Source organism: Meleagris gallopavo, chromosome 11 (assembly GCF_905368555.1).
Source record: "Meleagris gallopavo chromosome 11, MGAL_WU_HG_1.1, whole genome shotgun sequence".
Lineage (NCBI taxonomy): Eukaryota > Metazoa > Chordata > Aves > Galliformes > Phasianidae > Meleagris > Meleagris gallopavo.
Window position 1 is genome coordinate 16355795 of NC_139414.1, and position 25328 is coordinate 16381122.

Here is a 25328-nt window from a genome sequence, read left to right on the forward strand (position 1 = left end):
TGTCAGATGAAATTACCAAAAGACAAGGACTGTCTCATTAATCTGCTCTGCTTGTTCACTTAGAAGAGCTTTAATGTTCATTCGCTGGCTCTATGCCCCAGTACTCATGGTACTGCTTTGGAGTTCAGAAAGGGAGGGAGAACAAAGGAGACTTTCTATTGCTAGAAAAACCAGTAAGTCTTCATTGGCTGAAATCATATAAATTAATACTTAAATAACTTTCCGTGTTCACACGTAATATGACAGCTATGATTAATTTCTTCCCAACTTACAATTTCATCTGCAGAAGAATTCTACCTTCATTTTTTATTGCTTCTGGTACTGAATCTTTCAATTCAGTTTACCGTATATTCAAAAAAGAAGTCCCCAGAAGTCTCCCAAAGGAGGGGGCAGTCCTGGTACTACTATGTACAGCACAGCAATGTGTTTTCAAGCCACTGCCTTTTCTTCACAAGATCTGCCACACCTGGTGCCAGCAAAGAAATGAAAAGCAGCACCAAAATCTTTGCTAGCATCCATGTTGCCAACAGGAAAAAAGGATCTTGTCATATCATAATTCCATTCAGCACTGAGTCAAAATGATCAGTATTGACCATTACTGACCATTATTATATTCAGCTCATTCTCACAGAGTATAGCAAATGTACTACATGCCTGTTCAGTCAGTTGTCCTTTTCCCTAGCACTGTAAGAGTTTAAGCGTAAGGAACTCCTGGGATGTAATGCAAGCTCTGGCATGGTTGAATGTACTGCCTTGACTAAATCACTTAAACTTCGGGCTTCAATAAGCTCTCTGCAAACTGTGAATAAAGTAATCAGTGCACTGGTAGAATTAATGCTTGAACAACAGCTTAAGTCATATAGGGGTTAAGAATCCCAGAGCATTCATTCACAAGTCATTTGTAATGATCACAGCAGAGGCAGTTTCTAGTTTCTTCTTCTCCTTGGAATCACTCACATCTCAAGTTCTAGAATGGTTTCACATCTCTTTTGAAAGCAGGACACAGCTGGAAGGAGGATGTTAATTCTTGGGGAAGAGAGACCTGTATCGATGGAGTAAAGTAAAATATGCAGTCTCACCTGCTGAGTCTCAGTTCGAGAGAAAAGACAATAAGGGAGAAGACTGAAAATATCAAACTTTATTCATCATCACCAAGTTCTCAGTTGTTAACTGAGAAGTTCAGACATCAAAGACTACACAATAACATTTGACACTGAAAAAAATCTGATATTTCTACTATGCAGAATTAGCAAAGATAATATTTTAATGCTAAAAAAAAAGTGATTAGGCTCACTGATGTCTTCTATAGAGAATAAAAATGCAAACGTTAAATGAAAACTGGTAAGTTAAAATGTACTTTTCATAGTCAGCTATTATGTTATGTCCAGAAGCTACAGCTGAGCCGATTAGAACATTTACTGACATTAAAACAATGTAGACTAATACATAGCTGAAGAGTTATTAGTCTACCATAGCTGAACGCATTATTCAACAATAAAACCACAGTCTATTTATAGTAATTCTATTTGTATTAGCAAGATGTTTGAAATTGTATGATTTAACTCACTCTTACATCAACCTTTCCATTTTAACCAGAAAAATATTATTGCAAAGCATTTACCATCCATTTCAAATAAATCTGCAAAAAATTAGGGCTATAATTTGCTTGAGTTCTGCTTCTTTTAAATGCATGTTAAACTTTGTTTATGAATAATAACACCTTATTCTACATAGTTATTCTACGTAAGTTGTAGCATCATTTCTGTTCACATCCTATCATCTGAAGATGATGTGTTATCTCTGCAAGAAATAATACTTGCTTCAATAGATTAGGACAGAAACACCAGTTTTGCTCACGGTAAAAAAACAAAAACAAAGCACTATTGGACCAATAAAAAGGTCCAATCCAGTAACAGGCTGAGGGCTCTCAGCTCCCAATGAAGCAAGCAGGAACTGAAAATACTCAGCTATCATCTTGTAGGATCTGGCCCTAAGCACTCGTGAACATGCTGTGGAAAGCCTCTCTGACTTCAGCAGAGTAAAATTGGAAAGAAAACAATTTTCTTGTACCGCGGTCTTGCCTGTTTCAATTATCAGTGTCTGATCTTGCAAGGCATCAAGCACCCTCCTGTGAGGCCCTCCAGCTCCCACAGAAATCATCAAAGGGTACTCACTGCCAGGCAGGACTGGACCTGAGGGAGCAGAAAGCCATGTGTAAGCGCAGGCTAACTCTAGCCAACCACCATCCTCTCAACAATAACATCTTGTTACTGACACCAGAGAGTTACATTTACTGTACTTTGATATTATACTTTGGTTTAAGTAAAAACACACTATGCTGAAACTAAACATTATCACCATACCTTCAGTCTTGGAGAGAAATACTGGTAAATGTATGACCCATAGAAATGCTCCATTTAACTTTAGGAATGATGTGTAATACTGTTTACAACAGTGGTATTAGAAGTAACAACCATCCAACTGATTAACTTGAAAATGTTCTTAATGTGTCACCTAATTAATAATGTTTATCTAAAGTAATCTGAATCTGGTTTTTCATATCCAGTAAAACAGTGATCTGGCAGGTTAGAAAAGTAAGCATGCAAACATGGCATAAGGTAGGAGACCACGAGGTTGTCCAGCAAACATCTTTGAAGTATAAACTAATATGTTTTTAGGTGAATTTTATGAAATACTTGGTTTGTGCACGCAGAGTTGTTAAGTTACCTCTGCTATAAAGCCAAGTTTAGCATCATAGACACAAGTATGCCAAATTATAAGCAGAATTACCTATGATACACTGTTACACACCAGTTGGATATGGTATCTGAAAAGATGAACAGACTCCTTGAATTTTTCATTGGCTTGGCCTTTCACCACAATTGGCATAATGCAGAATGCTTTGGAAAAATGGGCATTTTATTTGATCTGTTCTTTTTTTCCCCAAAGATCCGTTGGAGATTCTGAGATATGTCCCTGGAGAATGCTAGTGAAGTAGAGACCCCCAAATGTCCTCTGTATTTTCTTATTCCTTTTTTTTATTTCAGGTAGAATTGTTTTGATTATTTCAAAATATCTAAACCTTCAGTTTCTACATTTTTTCCCACCAGGATTAAAAAAACACCTCATAACAACAAAATACTGGAAACTTTTTAAAAAAATTGATTCTAGCTCAGCCTACGGGATTTTAGCAGCACTTTTCAAAACACTGAAATACACTGAAGAAGCATATGAGATTTCACAGAAGTTTTTAATCAAATTTTAAGTTCCTTCATTTCCTACAGTCAGCCATTATTATAAGATGATGGTCAGTACTGTACACAGAAAACCTATGTAACAGTCAATTCCCAAGCGTGCAAAATGTAGGGAAATATCAGTGTTAAGATTATTTATCCATTAACACCACTGAGATTATGAAAGTTGTTAAGAAAAAGTAACAAAACCCACTATATCCTGTGTGTATCTTTTTGTTTATCTGTATTCATATTGCTGACATGAAGCACACGTCACTGTACCTATACATAATTGCATAAATCACGAAAGACTACTACTAACCTTATAATCATGATATTTAAACATTACAGCTGCTGGCTCATTCCCACAATGTAATGACTGACTGCCACTAACAGCTGATTATTATCATGAGACTGGGGCAGCTACTGCCATGAATCCAATTCAGTAGTGCTTAGAAAGAGTAAAAATCCAGCTTTACTGAAATTATTGGAAAAAATCAATGCATCTCAGTAGCAAGTATGGAGTTAAGGTACTGAAAGAAGCAAAGTAAAATTTCTGATACAGCTATTATGTATTACAGAGGATGACTGCAGCAGGCAGAAAGAAGTTTTCCTTTCCTCACAAAAGTGATCAGTGCTGTTTGGGTTCCTTTGCAGACAGACAAAATTAAAACGAACTCTCTGCATTTATGGATGAGATTCTCAGATGGTGGAAACTGTATCTGACTGCTTTTTACGACAATTACCGTATTTGAGTCCCTCATAAGATCTAAAATGCAAAATATAAGTGCATGGCAGAAACATTCTTTAACAAAATCAGAAATGTTATCATCCAGTCGATGGCTAAAGCTCTTCCACTGAAACACCAGTGAGAACGCTGTGAGGAATCCTCAATAAAACACATTTTAAGACTCGTATCTTTTTGTTCCCTAAAATTCACCAAGAGCTGCTAAACACAGGTGTCAATTCACTCTTAAGAGGACCCTGCAAAACAGTGGAATCTCAGAGGAACGACTGGCAGAAATGACAGTCTGCTCACCTTGCTCCTCTGTTTCTCCACACATGTTGGGCACAGCATGCTGAGCACCGCAGGCTGAAACTGATCCATGACATCCCTAAGTACATCTCCCTATTACTTAACATTAGTCTATTTCTTCCAGCATATTTCCTAAACAGTTCACGGGAGAAAGTGATCTCCACCCTTGAGGCACTATCTCTGAACACTTAATCTGCTCTACTGTTAGGACTCTACTTTCCTGCTAGATTTGAAAGATCTGACAAAGCTGACAATGCCTTGCAGAAAACAGCAGCATAAGACCTGCCATCCTCCTTGGACATACAGTCTGCATCCACCTCATTTGTCTCACCAAGTGGTGACACTGCAATAGCAGCTTTTTAATAAAATATAACTTACTTATAAATCCTTTTCTCTAAGATCCTAATTCTACATTTCATTAGTCAGCTTTACGCATTTGTTTCATGGAAAATATAGCCTAATTTTGTTGATCTTTTTTCTCTTTAGCTCCCCTTTAAAATATGCTACATACAATGTTTATCTTTGATCAGACTTATTCAGTAGATAGTCACAGCTTTTGTTTTTAAAAAGTGACCAGAGAATTGGTTTGCTATCAAGCGTATAGTTAAGATGCTTCATACAGCTCTGTTTTTCTGTACTTCTCTCATTCTCTGCCAACTGGTACCTCAGTCTTATTGGTATCCAATAATAAGCCCGCTTACAGCTAGCCCTAGGAGACATGACAAAAAGAGAGTCCTCATCTTGCATTAATTGCTCGTATTGAAACTATGCCACATCTCTCGAAGCTAGATGTTGCTTAGTATCCCTTTGATATGATAATGACATGCTTCTTAGCAGATGAATATGCAAATTAAAAGCAGTAATTTGGTGGCATGCACCTGCTGACACTGCACTACTATGCTTATGTGCTCCTCTGTAACACTGCAGCTACACAAAAGCATCACAGAGGTAAAATTAAATTCTAATGTCGTATATATTAAACAGATGCTTCCACTTTTCTTTGTATATCTATTTTTTTTTTTTTTAAACAGAATTTGCTATTGGAATCTCAGTTCTCCCTTCATGCAATTAGTGGACATTTATGTGTCATACACAGAAATGTACTTGGAGCTATTTAAGGGCTCTGTTTTTAAAGAAATGGTTTACACCAACTGCACTCTCAAAGAGATTTTTTTCTTTTCCTAGCAGAGAGGCAGAGGATTTTAATCTTCATGCACAAACGACCTTCATTCATAAAAGAAATGCATACTTGAATATGGGAGCTTGTGACAGAAAATTTCTGTAGTCAAGATACTGAAGATCCAAACTTTCTGATACCGATTATGAAAATTTTCGAATAGGTTCTATGAATAAGCAATGTGCATTAATTACACAGAGCCAGCTCATGCCCTCAGGTGTGTACTGGAAGTTTTTATGTATATGATTAAGGTGTTCAACATGAACACCAGGCTTCTGCCAGGCTGCTCAGGAGCACAGTTAAGCTGAAGGTGCTGGCCAGGAGCACACAGCTAACCACAGCTCCATGATCTCACTGGCAGCTGAAAATGCTCACTCCTGAGAGGAGTACTGAATGACCCATTGGAGCCACTCATAAGAAAAAAGCCACCATTTCCAGAGGAGTAAAGATACAAGTACTCAGACATTACAAGCTCAGTTAAGCCTCTTTACTATCACTAGGCAACTGAAGGAATTGAACTGATATTTCATCGGAATGCAAAAGACTAAAGGAGGCCAGGAAAAAACATCATTTCCTATTAATGTATACAATTCAGGAAACACATACCATGTGTTTTCCAAAACAGAAAAGTAACACAAACTCAACAAACTAGGTAACTTTGGTTTTAAGAGGTTCCTCAGCTCTTTCTTGGGCGCATCTACAGCTGAAGGCCTGAATTCCTTCACAGTTCCATGTGAGTGGTGTAAGGTGTGCTCGTTTTCTGGCAAGTGGGCAGCCCAGCTCTTACGGCTGTTGTTTACTGTATGCATGTAGTCACCATTTGGGTGGTAGAAAGAACGCTCCTCTTGTCTCTTTCATAGAATACCTACATCAGAGAAGTAATATTATTTCTCCTGGTCACATTTTATTGCCTCCAGACTTTAATCCCACTTACTTTATTATTTATTTTGCTATTTTCATGTCGTCAATGTAAAATAATTTTTAATTTCATAATTTTTCTTGATCCCTGCCATTAATTAGCATGAATTCTGTTTAAGGCCACTATTGTTCATATAAGATACATACTAGTTTCCTCTTGAACAGGACTGCAAGAAAGACTGAAAATATGAGGAATTTAAATGGGAAGAAATTGTGTGCTTGAGATGCATACACTAAATGACAGTTACAAAATTAGCAAACTTTTTATGCACATGAGAGGGGTGTCCTCGTGGCAATACTGACATTATCACTGGGCAGTGAGGCTTCTTTCTCTTCCTCACAAGAGAAATAAATGGTATCAGATTTCTATGATGAAGACTAGAATAAAACAACCTCACACAAAATAACGCAGTTCATACAGAAAAACAAATGAGATTCAAGAATAAAAGAACTTGTGTTAAAATAGATCAAGAAGACAATCTGAAAACAAAAGAGAATTTAGTAAAACATACAGTTTTCTGGGCACTATTTAGATGCAAAGGCCCAAACTCCGTACTGATTTATGCTGGATGCAGCCATGCTAAAATGAATGCATCTACATAAGGCTTCATATAAACAGTAAACAGTTGACCACATCAGATAAGCAGAAATATACACATGTGTTCAGAAACACACATACAGAGCTGTGCACCCGTGACAGAAGTAACAAAGGCCTAATAATGGGAAATTCTCCTAAGAACATTAGATCTTTTTCTCTGTGAAATACTAGATTACTTCTCTCTTTATAATTTTGAGAGTTTAATACAGAACAGAATCTTACTCTTACACACACTGCTTCAAGAGGTTTCTTCAGATGACTGCTATATAGGACTACAGCACTACAATATCTAATCATGATTGTTGACCATTATGTTTCTTTGCTATCCATATATAATTTTCCTTGGTATCACTTCCAAGGTTCTCCCTCCCAGTGAATATTCATTAATCATATTTCTCACTGTAATTTTTTTTTTCCAGCAAATTTAATTATTCTTGGGTTTTATTTAGATCTACATCATATCTACATACCGGATTTTTAGTGGTTCATTATATCTTATATTTTCTATGATTCAGTGTGGATTGTGGTAGCAGTGGCAATGGGAGGACAGTTGGACTAGATGATCTTGCAGGTTGTTTCCAATTTTGTGATTCTATGATCTACAGCCTTTTTTTTTTTTTTTTCCTACAATATAATTCCATTTCACCTATCTTCAAGTAACAGTGAAGTACTTCTTCAGGTCTTTAAGTAAATCCAATCTTGTTCAAAGTCATTAGTTTCTAACTCCTTATTTCCTTATGATAATGCTTCTTATATTCTTTCTATTTGTCAAGTATTTTTCAATCCTCATGAGTGTGTCCAGATTACTAAATTCAGAAAAAAATATATCCTGCGACTAAAAGTTTTCTGCATAAAATCTGTCACACATCAATTACATAACTTCAACTTTTCATTCCCTTTGAAGTAGCATACTGCTACCAAAGATGAGCAACTTTATCCCAAAGAAGGCAAGACAAGAAAACAAAACACTGGTATTCAGACAAAGCAAATAAATTTAAAAAGTAGGAAAAGTCTTTGAAAGTTCTTCCCTGTAGTCTCATTTCCACAGATGATCCTTTGTCTTTTTCTAAAACTGTTTCACATCAGCCCTTCTACACCATTCTGTGTTGTCAGAGAAGTGTAAAGTGCTTCACATATAGAATCTTCCCACAGTAGTTGTGCAGTTGAAGCTATGTCTTACCATCCTTTCAGTGCGTGTCTGTGTCTACTTCATCCCGAAGATGTGTGCAAATACAATAATATCCACTTGCAATCACAAAAGGCTGGAAGTTATGCTTTAACATTTGTAATTCCTTTTATAAAGCACATGTCGTTAACTCAGCAGCAGGGGGCATTAGAATTAACAGAAACAATAACTAAGCCAAATACCTCATTATGGGAAGGAAAGGCTGCAGTAAGGATGCTGAAATTACAGCTAGCTTTTCACCACAACCTAAACACAGCCGTGAGACTAACATCATCATCCCTAAAGCCTCAGAAATCACTACTGAAAACATTCCTTATGGATATACCACTTGAAGTAAAGTCTCTGCTACAAAGAGCTTTTAAAGATGCTCTGGGAGATAAAACTTTGGCTGTGCTGGCACCCAAGGAGAAGTGATCCTCAGAATATCAAGAGTTTTCATGCTGTTAACAATTTGCCAGCAAAACAGAAGCATATTAGCAAAGTGGCTTAGGGATTGATTCCCACAAAAATCCATGAGGAAAGACACTACTTTAACAGGCCTGGGACATGATCAGATAGAGTACCAGATCCCTAAATCATATTCAGAAACAAGCAAACGCTTGGCTCAAGCAGTTAACGCTGAAGCCCTTTGGCACACTTGTAAAAATATCCTGAGACCTCAGCTGTATCCTTCTGCAACAGCATAGGGTTCCATGAAAACATATGCAGTCATGTAATAGCAAATCTAAGTCAGAAAGATGCACATGTCATGCCACAGTTGAGCATCAGCCAGGCTTAACATCATACCTGCAGTCAAAACTGGGAAAAGGCACTTCTCATTGCTACAGGCACCTAGAAGCCAAATGTAAACTAACAAAATCTCTTACCTACAATAATCAAATTGGAATACTTCTTTGGATGCATTACTTTGAAGATGTTCCACACAATGCCTGTATTTGCGGGCCAGTGGGGGCAAAGTATACTACTTCATGTGCCTGCAGACAGCTTTGCGGGGTAAACAAAAGTTTAGGTTCCTTTCAGCCAGTAATGGAATTTCACATTAAGAAAGAATAACTTCAAAATAATCACATGACTTCAGTAGAAATGCTTATGTTACTCAAGAAATCAATCTTTAGAGACTAAGAGCCTCCTAATGTAATAACACTACTTGGTTTCAGCCCCTTATCTGTAGATCTTTTCTGCAGTAAAACGAAAACAGTAAGAATGTCAGATTGCCATTATCTGTCAGGAATTTGATCAGGAAAACAAAACAGGTTTAGCACAATGATGAACAGTTGTGACAAATCATCAGCATTTTCTCTAAATCCTCATCTCAAAGCAGTTTCATATTTCATCTTTAGACTGCATTCCCTCTTACATGAAACAAAAATTATCCAGTATTTTGCACAATGCTACCTTTGCACAGCTTATGTAGCACCTCAAGAATACGTGAAACAGCTTCACCTGTTTTTGTACACCTCATGTTGACACGAGTCACAGTCTTTGGTTCAGAGCAGTTCATAATAACATAATATTTTTTTTTTATTATCATTATTTTAACTAACAGGACTTCTCAAAACTTCAGCTACATTTCACTGCTGTTGACCTGGAAACTGAAAAAGGACTGAAGAAGGATCCACAGGGACTGTTGTAAAGTGGAAATATACAGAACATAGCTCCTTAAGGGCAACTTACAATCTGATAGAGGAGAGAGGGTACAGCTTCAGCTTTACCTAGTAAAACACCAAGTTTGGGGGTATTAAACGTTAGTTTTCTTCTTCATGTAATTTTAGTCCCTGTTGACAAAAAAAATAAAAATAAAAATAAAAAACACTGAAAGAGATGCTTTGCCTCTATAATCCACACTGCCTCAAAGACCATTCTGCTGGGATTTGGGGATTTCTGGCTCCAATGACTTTAGTGTTTTAGCCACAAGTCCACACTGCAGTGCAATCAAACAGCAGCAAATAATTCTCTTAAAAGAAGAAAAGTTCACATGCCTGCACTGCGTATCCCTATCATACATCCTTTTATTTCTTCTGCTCCTCATTTGGGATGCACAGAAAGGTCACAGTCTGAGCAACAACATTATCTTTACAGTCAATCTAAGAGTTAGGGCTAAGCTTCAAGAGAAAGTCCTATAGAGAACAGTTGGGATCCCTGGTCCCTCTACCTTAGAGCCTTATTTTATTTTTTTTATTGACTTAGAAAGAAGAGGAAGCCACCAATATTCTGACAGGAGACACAGTACAGACCTTACCAAGCTCAATGAATTTCTGAACTTCCCTTATCAAAGCAGTAAGGCAGAGTTTTTTCCCTGTTCTCACACTTCAGCAAACCCACTACTGTTCAAACTGTTTTCTTTTGGAATCTAACAAACTTCTGAATGCAAAACCTTCTAAAATGTCACATTAGAATTTCCATGTGGAGAAGCACAGAAATCTGCTACATTCCTACTTTTACAGGTTGCAGTATCTATAAATACTATGCCTGTTTTTCTTTTTTTTTTTTTTTTTTTGTTATGTTGATGTGAGTTGCAAGTGTTTCTACTAAAATAAAAAGGAGCTTCTTTTATGGAAAAAACCTTGCTTGAAGAAGAAAAGGTGTGTTTTCATCATTGCAGTAATAAAACTGAACACCATTTCCCTACGTCACAAGAAATACAAGCATTTTCCACATAAACATACATAATACTATTCTGTGTGCCTTGATTTTGTACCTTACTAACTAACCATACTGACAGGAAGTTTGTGACAGTAAACCATACTGCATTAATACCATTAAATATTAATTAATGTAAACAGCTTAGCCTCAGAGCTGTCACCTAGTAAGCGAATGCACAATGAGACACTGCTACTAATTCACTGTCAGTAGCAAAGCTGTACACAAATAATCCTCTAGGCTATTTCTTATTGAAAAAAATGAGAGTAAAAACTGTGTGACCGCTCAGTCGACAGCAGAGCATTTGTCCAACATGATGTCAGATTCTGTTATTTGTCTTTTTTTTTTTTTTTTTTGGCACCCTTTGCTCAAACTAATTGATGGTGCTTCCGCTGAAATGTCATAGCCTTGTGATTTCTTGTCAGCTTTACTGACCTCTTTTTAGCTTTGAGTTTCACATTTTAAGGAGTGAGAATTAGACAAGCATGCTTCACAGTTTAACCCACCCACACATCCCTGAGCCAACAATTCTTCAAGTGTGTGGGTTCACCACACATGAGCTCCACCTGACTGATTTTTACCTGGTGCGTGACCTTCAATTGAAAATTCCAACAGCATGCAACTTGTCTTTGGCAAATGAATTGTAAGTACGCCAGCTGCCAGATGTCTTCATTTTAAAACACCTTCAAAACTGCTTTCTGGCATTGATCCATAGGCAAACAAGCTAAGCTGTAGCTGTAATTTCTATTCTGTGTGCAAAAAAGGGGAGGAAACCTAAGATGTGTTGCTTTACATCTCTAAGCACAGTACAAGGCAGTGGGGAAAAAAAAAAACAACAACTCATTACTGATGTGCTACATATTTTCGGGAAGAGTTTTTCCAGTACACAGAGCGTATCCAAAATTTACATAAATATTCACCCTAATGAAATGGTTGCTTGAAGTAACATAGTTCTGAACAAAGGGATTCTCTTTGTACCATGAAAATTAATGCCTGTGCTTCCAAATGTGGCCTAGCCAACCTATTTTGCCTAAGATTTACAAAAACTGCTTGGCAAAACCATTTGAAGGTAGAGATCTTAATTAAATCTGTGCACAAGACTTGAGATCACATGTTTTCAATTACACTTATTCTATTCTGTTTTTCTGGCTGTTTGTTTTCTTTCAGAATCTGAAATTCATCCTTGGACACCATAAGTTTCAGTGCTATTGGCAGATCTTTAGAACAAATCTGTGCGTATTTGTTTTTGCTTGGAACTATGACAAACTCCTATCATGAAAAATGGCAATTTACATTTACTTTCCTTTCAATATCTAGATTTGCCATATTCTACATATTGGATCACTCACACAGCCCCGGAGCCTAAAATGATTGAGAATCGCTCCTTCTAGTGCCAAAAAAATTCTTGCTGCACACAAAAATCTCTACTTTCTGCCATCAGACCATTAATTACTGGCTCACTGATCAGGGGCCCAGTCACATATACACAGCTTACATGTGATGTGTTTACTTTGGTTCTCTACTGCATTCTTATGGCTTTAATTCTACATATGGTCATAAATAAAAGAGCTAGGACTAAAAATTACAGTGGAAAGACATTAAATAAGATTCAGAGTTGGAAAGTACTGTTTTTTATGTTAATTAAAAGCACTGACCATCACAGTAACAAATGCATTTTTTAAGGTGCTTAGCACATGTGGTTTTGAACCCTAGCTGACATTGCAACAAAGACCACTTCAGTACATACAACAGGGAGCTGCCATCTATGGCCAACTGAAGAGGAATGCAGAGAAACATAACCAGACGAAGTGGCACTCTCTGCTGGAACTCATACTATGATAGCACATAAATGACAAAATACATTTTGCCATGCCTCTATTTCCCTTCAGTCAAGAAGCTGTAGAAATGCTAAACGAAAAACAAACAAACAAAAAACAAAACAAGGTATGGAATTTCATGTACACAACACCTTGAAATACTCTAGCTACTGCAGAGTAAGAAACCTCTTTCACAGATCAGCAATCTACTAAATGCACACAGTATGAATGAGTATCTCAAAGCAACTTCTGAGATGCAGAAAACAGTATTTTGAAGACCAGGTGGTGGTTTTGGTGACCAGCATCACCATCTTAAACTTCTGCTTCTGGATGAACAAATTATGTTCCCTTAAATCCAAGCTGAATGACCATGCTCCTTCTTCTTTGGAATTTGAAAATAAGACAAAGCAAAATGTCATTTTTTCCCCTGATTTTGATAAAGAACTTTCCTCCCAATACCAGAAAGGGAGAGAATATTACCGTAAGAGAAATATTTCAGAAGCACCCACAACTTCACCCACTAATTGTGGAAGGCCAGGATGCTTCTGAAGACTCGATAGTTCTTGTAGTCATATGATCTCAACAGGAACTTTTTTTTTTTTAAATGTTACTGTCAAAATAACTTCTTATGCACAAAATTGGTGTGAACTCAGTATGGTTGGCCCTTACCTTAATGTCTTTTCCGAGATAACTTGAAAAATTCATGATGGATATGGGTCATTTTAGTGTGCATGTATATATAAATATAGGAATATTTACTGACTTCATTTTTCCTCTGCAAATGTTGGAGCTTTTGGTGTTTTTTGTCATCTCACTTGAGAGACTGCCAGTCCTACAACTGTGCCCATAATGGCCTCTATCAAAATCACTTTCTTCTGGAAGTAGAATAGAGAATGTCCCTATGTCTTATGCTTCTTCTTCGACTGGTCTTTACAGAGGATTGCCAACAGAAAATCCCAAAAACCTCTTGACAGGATAGGTCACCTGTAGAAGCCATTGCTTTGTTTAGGGAAAGGAGGGTGGCCAAAACAATGTGTACTTGTATGGCCTTCACATATTCTTCATCTCCTGCTGTCTAGCCTCATATTCATATTTAAATTCCATTCCTGATTAGAAAATTCCGAAAGCTAACAAACTACACAGAAGAACACTATATGGAGAATTTAAGACAAATTACTGCCTTGCTAAGTGCAAATATATTTATACATATTTATCATTATCACAGTTTCATATATACTTGTTTATCCCAACTACTTTTCTAAGCATTTGATCCTAGAAATGCCTCAAAGATCCAAAATATTTTTTTATGCTAGAAAGCAGCTCTTTCCCAGCCAGTTTCCAAAGAATGGGACCTCATCATCTACTACATTATCCTTCTCCAGTTTATCAGATATTACAGTTAACATATCTATCCATAACAAAGAGAGACAAAAGCATAAGACGATGTAATGAAATGAGTGGTCAAATTCACAGTGGATTTAAATCACCATAGTTCCACATAAGGCAATGGAAGTCTGATTTACTCCACAGAACAATTAATATCTCGCAGATGATTACAATTTAAAAACACAGTTGAACAAATGCTGCCATACAACGTTTCACAGAACGCAGGCAGCTATTTCAGAAATGTTTCAGCTTACATTCAAATTATACTTGAAAATACTAATACCTATTACAAAGCCTAGCCTGTTTAACAACACCCACTAGCCTACTCTGTCAGCAGAGCAGCCTTACAGGAATACCTCAGCAGATAAGCAAACTGTTCTTGAAGTTCTGTATGTGCTGGCACACTCCCTTTCATTTAATGAAAATAAATCCAGCTCTAACAAGAACCAGATGTAACCTTGTCAGTGGTCAAATAGACAAAAATGTTTGTTTTTATTTTTCCACATATTTGTTCTTCATCACTGTCTCTCTATGATGACTTGAGAATGGCTGAAGGCAATACACTGCTACAACTAGCTAATATGAACCTCATTATTCTTGATTTTGATTGCTAAAAAATCATAAAAATAAATTATAATAATACTGTATATATATTTACAAAAAGATATTCTAAAACAATCCACACTTGAGTTCCAAGTTTATTTCCTGATCTTTGTCTGAATAAAAAACACATTTTCCTTCTCTCGGTCACATTTACACATGTCAGTTATACTCCCTTCCTTCAGTCCCTTTGCTTTTTCACTGCCATCCCCACTAGTGATGGAATCCTGCATTCTTACATCTTCCCTGCAGCAAGACTGCAGTCAATATCTAAAATGTATATTTTATGTATCTGCCAACTGAGCAATATAAGTCACGCATTTTCAGGTATATAAAACACATCTGTAAGATACATAGCTTGATTGCACTTGAACAACTCACACAGCATACCTGCTACCTTGTCAAAAGTAATCATACATGCTTTCTTAAAATGATAAATAAAATGAGAGCCCTAAAAGCTGAGTTTGAACCTTTGTCTACTAATGCTTTCTCACTGCTTGCCCGTGAAGATGGTCAGCCAAAGCAAAACTTCTGTCATGATCTATTAATAGAGAATAAGGATTAATGAAGGATTATGTCATAATGAGTCTGCCTGCAGAGTTGTTTCAGTTCTTGTCCTTTACTGCCAAAATACAGTTCTCATTTCCAACAAACAAAGTCTATCTGAGAGAAAGCACAGAGCTCCTTTAGAACTGGAAAGTCCTGTGCATAATAATGAATGACTAACTCTTCTTTTGCTGAAGCGCTTCAGCACTTTCAATGTCATAGGTCAAGGCAGTGATTCAGAGAGGGCCTGATCCTTATCTAAGCTTTTGCAACAAAATTAGAATGTGTTGTAGCCTTATTAAAGAAATGTTTGTTCCTCCATCACTGAAATGAAAAGAAAGCAGCTCAATGCAGTTTTGCAAATCACAGCAATACAGTGCTCAAGTTAACTGCTTTATTACAAATATTTAATTATTCTGTATGTTAAAGATCCTACCTTCATAAGACAAAATAAATAGTTTGCTTGATAATCGGTTTGGATCTGCACGTGCATCAGAAGGCATTTTAATAAACAGACTGACACCAAGCCTTCATGTTGAAGACGTTACCAAAAAATCATACTTTTGCCAAACTACTTCAACTCCAACAAGAGGAGTAATAAAAAATGAAAAGGATTTTTTTCCCCAAAATTAAGGAAATATCCCTTAAATTTTAAACACACAGTTCCCCATGTATTCTCAACAGATATTGCATAAAGAGAATTTACATTCATAATAAAGTTGGTCACATTATACACAGTATTACTGTTTGCAGTAATCATCTGTATGATGAAGAAGCATTTTTTCTCTAAGCTTTAACTGCAAAACTCTTCATGGTTGAATTTAACTGTGCTAAGAAAATCTGTCTACACAATCTGCTTTTCTTTAAAGCATTTCAGGCAGTTGGGAAGGCTATTTTTAAGTATACGGTAATGATTTAAATAATTAATTACAAGGCAGGTAACACGAAGTAAAAAATGAGTGAAAAAATGAGACCATTACATTACTCACTGAAGAGAGAATGGGCAAATTGAAATTCGATTTTTGTTAGATTAGCTACAGCAAAACAAAAGAAAAATGTAAATAAAGTTACACTTCATCTAAGTTGAATGTCGAATAAAATGCAACCAGAGAGTATATTAGCACTGAGAAGCAGAATACTAATCTCCAAAATTAGAAGACTGATCAACTGGGATATGCATCAGAGATATTCATCAAAGCCTTGCAACAGCCTATCTCCATTTACTGTTTAGATACAGCTAATCTACATCATTAAATTGACCATTCAGTAACTGAAAATCTGCCATGTAGGTCCCGACTTTTCATAGAGGCTTTTAAATATGTATTCGGTAACTACAAAGTACTGAATATATTTTCAGTCTTTTTATACTAAGATTTACAACTAATGACCTTAAGCAATGTCATGCATGTAAAACAAAATTATGAGACCACCCTGGTTTGAGCAGAATTAAGGTATAGAATCATACTTCATTCTCATTCAAATTTAGTAGGATAGAACAAAAAAAAAAAAAAAAATCCATAGTAATATAGCTAAACCTATTTCATAGTTTTACTTTGTAAAACATGCCTCTTCACTTGTATTTTGCTATTACAGGCTCAATATAAGTAGACAATTATCTAAGCTTAATGCCAAGAATGATAATGCATTGAGCACATGCAAAATCCTTGTGCAACATCAACTACAGCCCGCAGGGATAAAACATTTATCAGTTGCTCCTTAGAGCACTAGTGGCTTGAAAATTTGGCTGCCCATGCCGACATTTAGTGAAATCATAGTTTTAGCTTCATTCAGAGCCCAACACAGCGAAGCCTGATACCAGGATGACTCTGCTGGCAGCCTGCCTCCCTGTACCCACATGCACTGCAGGCTACTTTCTGTCCCACTACTTTCCATGAAAGAAGTCCTTTTACTTGACTGCAGTAGTTGGCACAGTGCCCCTTTCATGGACCAAACTAATCGTCATCTTGGATGTAACAAATTAGTACATTCTCAGAATAATAATAAGCATGGACATGAAAACACTATTGTTTTTACTTGGAAATGAAGTAACTACATTTTAGCTGGGTGACTTTTTCAGATCAGCACTGCAGGCAAAAATAAATCTTATAAAAAGAATGGACAATTACAGGAGATATGAGACACAGCTTTTGCTGTGGGTTCAGAATTAAAGAGCTGCTTCTCGTGCTGCCTGAAGAATGCACTGTAAATAAAATCGTGAATATCGAATGATTTATTCGCTTCAAAAAGAACTGGCTTTGGATAGTGCTACTTGGTTTACTACTAATATTTTGCCTGTAAAGTACAGAAATGCCTAAAAAGGCTCTATTAATATTAAAATTAAATTCTTTACAAAATATACTGAAAACACAAAATACAGAGTAATGCAAGACTAAACAGTCAGGCTAAACATGGAATAAAGTTGTGTACTTTTGAAACGTAAACTAAAGTTTGGTATTGTGACGCATATCTCTAACTAAAAATAATATTCCTAAATCACAGCATACTTGTTTCATCTGAGCGCTCTGCATTTTTGCTGAGGCCATGCACATTTAACCACACATCGTCTTTTAAAATCAGTATCGCAGATCAGATTTGGCGATGCCATTTTAAACAGCTGATAAAGTAAGTTCTCCTCATTGTTCTTGGCACAGATATCCTAGGCCAAGTTCTTAGAAAAGTACGAATAATTAAAACTTTCCTGTGTCACAGCCCAGTACAGTAACAGCTTTCTTGCCAAACTATGATATGGAACGTTAACAGGGATTTGAATGCAAGTACCTCCTTTACTGTGTAACTCCTTAGAAGCAGATAAGACTAAATTAGTGTGAAGTGCCGACAAGTATGAAAGATTAAAACAAATATCTCTGTAAATAAGCTCAATATGTTTCCATTACATATCACGTTCAGTCTGTGATATAAAATTCCAATATATATCACATATATGTGAAAAATACTGAGTTGGAAACATTTGAAATAATCCAAGGTATTTTATGTGAAAATGTAACAGTTTTCTAAACTTTCTGGTTCAAATGAGTCCAAGAATATCTCATTATAAATGGAGACAGTCCTGAAAAAGCAATCAAGCATGACTAAAAAGATCACTCTTTTACACAAAAAAATAGCCTTCTTATTTTACCCTTTGTTGGAAAGACATTTGGCCAGCCACAGGGGAAATACATAATCTACTTTTATATTCAAATAATATATTTCAAAATTCTATGCATACAAGGACCTTAAAACAATTCTGGGTGGAATACATGAGACATGGGTTTATGTGATCCTAATAACTGAATTGCTGACATGGGCTGACAATTACTGGGGGGTTGTTTGTTTGTTTCTGTTACTTTAAAGCATGCATATGAGGATTCTGTTATTTCTGAAGTAAAATACCAATGGAAAGACATTGCAGTAAACCATCCAGGGAGATCCTGACTAGAGAAAGAAGTATCTCTTATAAGCAGTATGCAGATTTTCACAGAGATGTTGATTTTTAGAGTTACATTAATCTGAAGCTAAATTTTGATACAAGAAGCATTCTGCCACAATTCATATATTCATAGAAGATATTCAAAGAAGAGAATTTATAGCTAATCTCTTTCAGAATTTCAAGGGCTGATGAATCAGTATCTTAATTTTTAAGGACACTAATATGTCAGTGGTTCTGCAAGAAAATTGCTTTTCAAGGCAAAACTGCCAGGGTAAGAGTCAGGGAGGAGAGATGCAATTGATGTTTTTCACTTTACTTTAAACAAGACGACTGTTATTCAGTTTCTCAATGCCCAGGATTATGAAGATCAGAGTTCTGCACACCCCAGAAGAGAAAAGCTTAGAGCAATTACAGTTCCCTTCTAAGTGCTGTAGCACTCGCTGTTGGTTTTCAACAAATAAGCAGTCTACACACATCTTTACTGCTTCATAGCTGCGTGAGGTTCATGCTCCTAAAACTCACCAATATCAATAAGAAACAGGGAGTTCAACCGACAAAACACCACCATCTTAAGCCCTGAATTTTATCACTTATGAAAAGTTGAAATTTTTTCACATATTAGCTGGATACGTTCCCCTTACGCCTTTGCTGAGAAACAGGGAAGTTACAATATCAGGGCAAAGGACTGAGAAGTGAAATGTCAGTGTAACTTGCGCATTCATTGCTTCCTCTGGACCCTTTCAGCTTATACAGCAGAACAGGATGAATATTTGTGCTAACTACACATTTCAGCACAAAGAACCCAATTCAGAGAAAAAAAAAATCTCATGCCATCTATGGCGTCTGTGCGCTTTAGAAAATACAATTATAAATGGTTTATTCATTCGCAGGGAAGAGCCTCTATGAGCGTTGTGCGAGCGACCTGCCCTGCTGGGTTTGATGAACCCGATCTGAAAAGCAGCGAGGGCATGGGCCTAACTTGCACCGACTCTTATTTACCCCCCCAAACACATCATGTATTGAAGCATGGGATGTGTGACCAAGTTGGAACTCGCAATACAGAACTGCACTTTAAAACTGCTACTGAGGGTTAAACAGCATAAACACCCAAGCTGAAGGTGCACGGCTGGATGGACAAATTCAGAATGAAGATAAATTTACTGAAAACCATTCTCGCATCTTTTGCAATTACTATTTTTAAATAGCAGTTACTGTTTTAGGAAAACAACTCCGCATGGATCCTACTTGCACATACAAAATGCTGTATTTATGATTCCTTATCTGTGTATTCTACAAGCACTGAAAATCTCTCACAAATGCTCCTAAAAAAGAAAACAGATATAGCTGTACGTCCACAGCAGTTAATAGCACAGGCAGCTAATTAATTATGTACTTATGCGCGCAACCAGCTATTCATGCAAATTATACAAGCAGTTGAGTACACACTTGGTGCACACAGACACTTAATTGCCCAGAGTGCTGCAAGTCTTACCCAAGATTAAACATGTCATACCTAGCAGTTGCTGGGATCTAGATCCTCCAGACCCGTATATGAGTTTCCATCTACCAGCAAGGCGAGCCTACTAGCAGCATTCAGAACAACCTTTTGAATTAATGCAGGTGCACAATACCGAAGAAACAAGTTTTTTTGTTTGTTTGTTTTTGTTTTTAATAAAAGTCTAGCAAAAATGACTTATACCCCAAGGAAAACTAGTTTGGCTTTTTTATGTCTTAAGTACCATTTGTAGACTTACGGTGCACAAAATGCAAAAAAAGATGTGAGGGAAAAAAAATTAAAGTGTCTTTCTCTGATTATGTAACAGTGCAGCTCTCCCTCCTTGCCACTATTTCACTGATGCATTTGAAGTGCTATAAAAAGGTACTGTTTGAAGCCCTGCCTAATTTTTTCCTGATGACGCCATTTGCTTCTGCAGGGCTAGAGGAAGAGCTGCTCCATGTGCCCCCTCCTGGCTGCGGCCCCACTGCAGCCTCCAACCAGGGGCGAGGATGGCCACCACCATTTTCAGTGTACTCACAATAACATAAAACAAAACGATTTCCAGGACAAAGACGTCAATGTTCGTGGTTTCAGAAGGAATGCATTAGAATAAAGGTAAGTGGAACTTCTCATGGAAAGATCTACTAAAGTTTGATAAATTTAAAAGGACTGTTTTCAATTGCATCATATTAGCAGTTAGATTCAATGCAGGACACATTGTTAAATCAATACCAATTCTACCTCATAACTACAAAAGAAAAAAGCTCCCATTATTATTAATAAACACCAGCATTTAGAAGCACAATCTAATGTAGACATCTGAGAGTCACTAGATGGAAGCAATAAGTCTAAAACCATATATAACTTTGGGGGCAATGGCTCAAGGATGATAATTACATTGCTCTTTTTTTGTAATGACTGTAGACTTGATACTTGAGATACAATAGTTTCACATGAAAATGTAAACTTCACATGCATAGCTTGTGTTTTCATCTTTATTCTTTAAATAGATGAGGCAAATCTAAACTAAAGCCAGAATATTTTATGACTACTTTGAGAAAAATCTCTCTTCTCATTTAGATAAAGAGAATTTGAAAGTTCACCAGACAGTCAGAAAGAAGGTTACTATTCCTTTGCTACCGGGAAATGAATACCCAGCATCTGGAATGTGAAACAGAAGAAAGCTGTAGGATTGAGAAAAAGAAAAGAATCCACTGTGTAACCCAAAGGATAAGAGTTAAATTCAATGTAATTAATTGAAATTATTTTACTTGTAACTGTAATTTTGCTCCACGCCTTCTTCTAGTGTGGAAGACTAGACTTAATGAGCAATCCTTCTAACTGGTTTTAGCACTAAGAGATATGTGCATACCTTTGAATTTGATATCAGATATAATTGCCACAATGTTTAAACCCCTTGTCTGCAGGGGTCTTGCTAGAAAATATTTAATTCTTGACCCTTCTGATGACCCAAGTTTGTTTTCCTCTCACCCAAGTACCACCAGAGGAACAAGTACTAGCACTCCACTGAGAGTAAGAGGAAAACAACAGTTATTCCATACCAAAAGAAACTGACTTCTAGCTACTCAAAGAGACATAAAATATCCAAAATTGCAGACCTACAAACAAAGTATGGAGAAAAACTCCTTATGAAAACAGTGCCATCACCATAAATATTATTAACTTAAGTATCTATTTGTCAAATATAACTTTTGTGATGTTATACCTGGCACACTGAAAGACTGCCACTATCCCTCAGGTCTTGGTTGCTCATGATTAACAGCACCCACATATACAACCAGCTAATCAAGATCTACGTTTTTTTTCTACAGCATGACAAGAAAGATGAAGAGAATACAGTTGAAATGCTTTACTCTGAAGCCAAGTTTTATGAATAATATTTTTTTGCCAACTTGAACTGTAAAACTTCTCCTTCATCAGTGACCTCTTATCTTGACATTTATTCACATTTTCAGATTAATCTAGACAAAGTACAGCAACAAACACACCCTTTTGAAGAAACACTAGCATGATTTCCAGACTCATCAGCTATGAACAGATGGATTTATGCTCACTCTACGCTCCATGTTACACACAATTGATTACATTTTGTGATGGAGCAGCTTCAGGCTCCTCTCTTGCTTCAGGAACCCAGATGCTAGAGCTGATCCTATGAACCATCACACTGGTATTTGAGATGCCTGAACAGAGAAGAAGCTTTGTGTTGCACAACAGCGGAGGGACGAGGTATTCAGCAGTGCAATTTGTGCCCAGAAGCCACCTCAGTATGGCTCCCCAGCTGTGCCTGCACAGCACAGATGTGCTTGGTGAGGAGACCAGCAAAGCCAGCACATGGCACTGGGTGCACCCCTTACATGTTATGTGATAGCTTGGTCTAACACCCAGACATGACACACGATCCACACATGAATTCCTGTATAATGTTATGGAGACAGGAAAAGGTCAAGAGATTTGCTGCAAAGTTTAGATTCGAGAACTCTTTTTTTTCCTGGAGAAATAGAAATTAGGTATTAAAGTAGTAGAGAAGATACCACTCCTTCCCTCCTCATTATCGCATGGTTCAGAGCAGCCACATGATTTCTCTATTTATGGTCCTAGCACAAAATCCACCTCTTGCAACTCAAATGTAACTATTTATTTCAGTAAATATTACATCAAATCTCACAGCTGTAATGACTAAACATGAGAAGAAATACCACAATCTTTTTCTCTAGTTATTTTTTCGTACGAAATAATGCAAAATGAGGGAACATAATATCACGCCTACCAACTTTATGCTCTTTTGTAATTCCCCCCATTTCAGAAAATCATTCTCTAGATGCCAAGCACTGCATAGGGTTACAGAAGGTCTAGGTGTCTGCATATCCCTCCAAGTCAAATGAATTTGCAATTGAAATTGACATTTTTAATTCTCTAATAGGTTGCTGGGATATTATCAGTATTCTTCCTGATTTAAAATTAAAAGTGGCAAACTCACAGAAACACTACCTGCTCATACACACTGAGACAATGTTTCATATGTTTCTACTCCATGGTAGAAAAGAATTAACTTTCAAAATCTTGTTTGCACTGATGGGCGGTCAGGGAGTCTTCACCCCAGTGCAGACACATTAGCAGAATGTATAAGAGGAAATGATTTTGGCTATCACCGCTGCTAAGATTTTATCAGTATTCTCCATTGTTAATGTATGTTATCAGCCTTTGATAAAAAAAAAAAGACACGTAGAAACTACTTTTTTTGTTTTAGAGCAAACACAGTAGCTTAACTATCCACTCCTTCACTAAGTGGATAGACAGCCATGTTTAAAATAGAAATCTAAGAAAATCTTAGTAGTACTTTTCGGTGTTTATACTTGTAGGAAATATTGCAATAAGATTTCATGGAGCATGAATATTTAAAAAAAAAAAAAAAGCAAACTCACTTTATGTTGCCTGTGCTGACTCATCTGGTTGACTTGGCATATTCTCCTTATCAGCTGCAAGCAACAGAAAAACCAAAAATTAATGGTCTTCTGGTCAGAGAATGGTTATACAAACTGCCTCCTTGCAACAACAAATTGTATTTGTTTCATATCTTTCATAGAATGGTCTCAAAGTAACAGATAACAGTTACACCTCATCCTTCCTAAGTAGCAGTGAATCAGTAAACACTCAGCAACCTTGGAAAAAAAAACTCCTTACAGGTTACTTACAGAAAGAAGGGATAAAGACAAAACGTTTGGCCCTCTCTTTCCTTTTCTGACACTTCAGCTACAGTCTTCTGATGAAGGAAGAAGGAAAGTTCACATTTCTCACAAATTTAGGATCTCTTCAGATATTAGTGTTAGTTGGAAAAATTTCTTAACCCTTACGTTAAGGATAATTAATTCTTCTTTTCCTCTTTCCTGATTTTCCATCAGCACCACCCATTTAGTAACACACAATTCCAAGCCTTCTTTTGACGACCACCGCTGCGACACTGAAGAGAATGAGGAGAATGAGTGAGGGGAGGACTGAAGTCAAAAGGCTGGGGAATGAAAAGGGAGGGGAAGAAAGAGATGAAGAACAAGTGGAGGTCAAAGCAAAGGAAGAAAGCAGGAGAAGAAATGAAAAAGCAAGAGAAGTGACTTCTGGGAGACTTGGAAATGTTCTGGAGAAGTGACTAGCAATACATCCCTTAATCTTTCCATTTGTATAGGACACATTCTACCTCCAGTAGGCTGAAGGTGCTTCAGGATAGCAGTACTTCACCTCAGGAACCTTTATTTATATCCACATATCTAGACAGGACAACAAATCACTGCACAGAATCTACCAGAGCTGGGCTCCAGTCCTAACATCAGGCCTTTGCAAACATTTTGTTCCCCTGTATTACTGCAAACACCTGATGATGGGATTAGCATCCAGGGCCATGCAGGGCTCCCTGGTAACAGAGAACCAGAGCTGTTTGCCTGCGAGCAGCAGCCAAGTGCTCAGCTCATGCTCATCTCCTGCATGGATTCCCCTAGGCTCACATGTAGTCTGCGCCACCATCCTCTGGCACAAGTGGCACTTTGCAAAGATAACACATTTTTTAGATCATAGAAGACAAAGGCCCAAACCTGCTCATGGCCAAGGAAGAAAGATTGTCTGTTTCACATTAACTGCTAAGAAGTTAGAAGAAAAAGGACGGATTTGTGCTGACACAAGAAATGAGTGCTGAAACATTGCTTTCCTTTTCACGGTTTTCTTACACCCTAACTGAAGCATAAGGGAAAATATCTCAGGAGTGTCTTGCAATTTTCAGCCTTATTTATGCAAATTGACAAAAATTGCATCCAGTCAACAGCTTTGCATCAGTTTATGGTAATTAAAAAATCCAGCCTTTAGTGTCTGATTTGAACACTCCATTGGCCATCTTGTGAAGTTGAACACTGTCGAAAATTCAGGCAATGAATATTACATATCAGGCTTTCCAGACTGATGGACATAGAAAAAATTTTTTTTGCTATTCATTTCTGATAAGGTGGAGATAACCCTAGATGACTGAATCAAGAACTGCATATTCATGGGATAACACCTGTAGCATGAGATCCCTCATCCCCGACAGTGCACAGCCTGGGCTACGAGCGCTGTAATCCACTGTCACTGGTACGTTGCTTTCATCCTTTGGAGATGTGTCCAAAAACCCATCCCTGTGGACAGATCATAGTTCTACAATACTGGCCTGATTGTTCTCTGCTAGCCTTAAGGTGGCATATACAAACAGGCATTTTGGAATTCTTTA

At 37.1% G+C, this 25328-nt stretch overlaps 1 long non-coding RNA gene across 28 annotated transcripts in view; it reads right to left on the reverse strand.

Moving 5' to 3' along the window:
- The window catches only part of LOC146543647 (uncharacterized), a 250158-nt gene that overhangs the window by 111763 nt on the left and 113067 nt on the right, over positions 1–25328 (reverse strand). For 20 of the 28 annotated variants that reach the window (XR_014885521.1, XR_014885510.1, XR_014885504.1 and 17 more), the window contains one exon: positions 23506–23559. The exons of the other annotated variants lie outside the window; for them this stretch is intronic. This is a non-coding gene — a long non-coding RNA (uncharacterized LOC146543647). The remainder of the gene's footprint in view (positions 1–23505; positions 23560–25328) is intronic. 28 annotated transcript variants of the gene reach the window in all.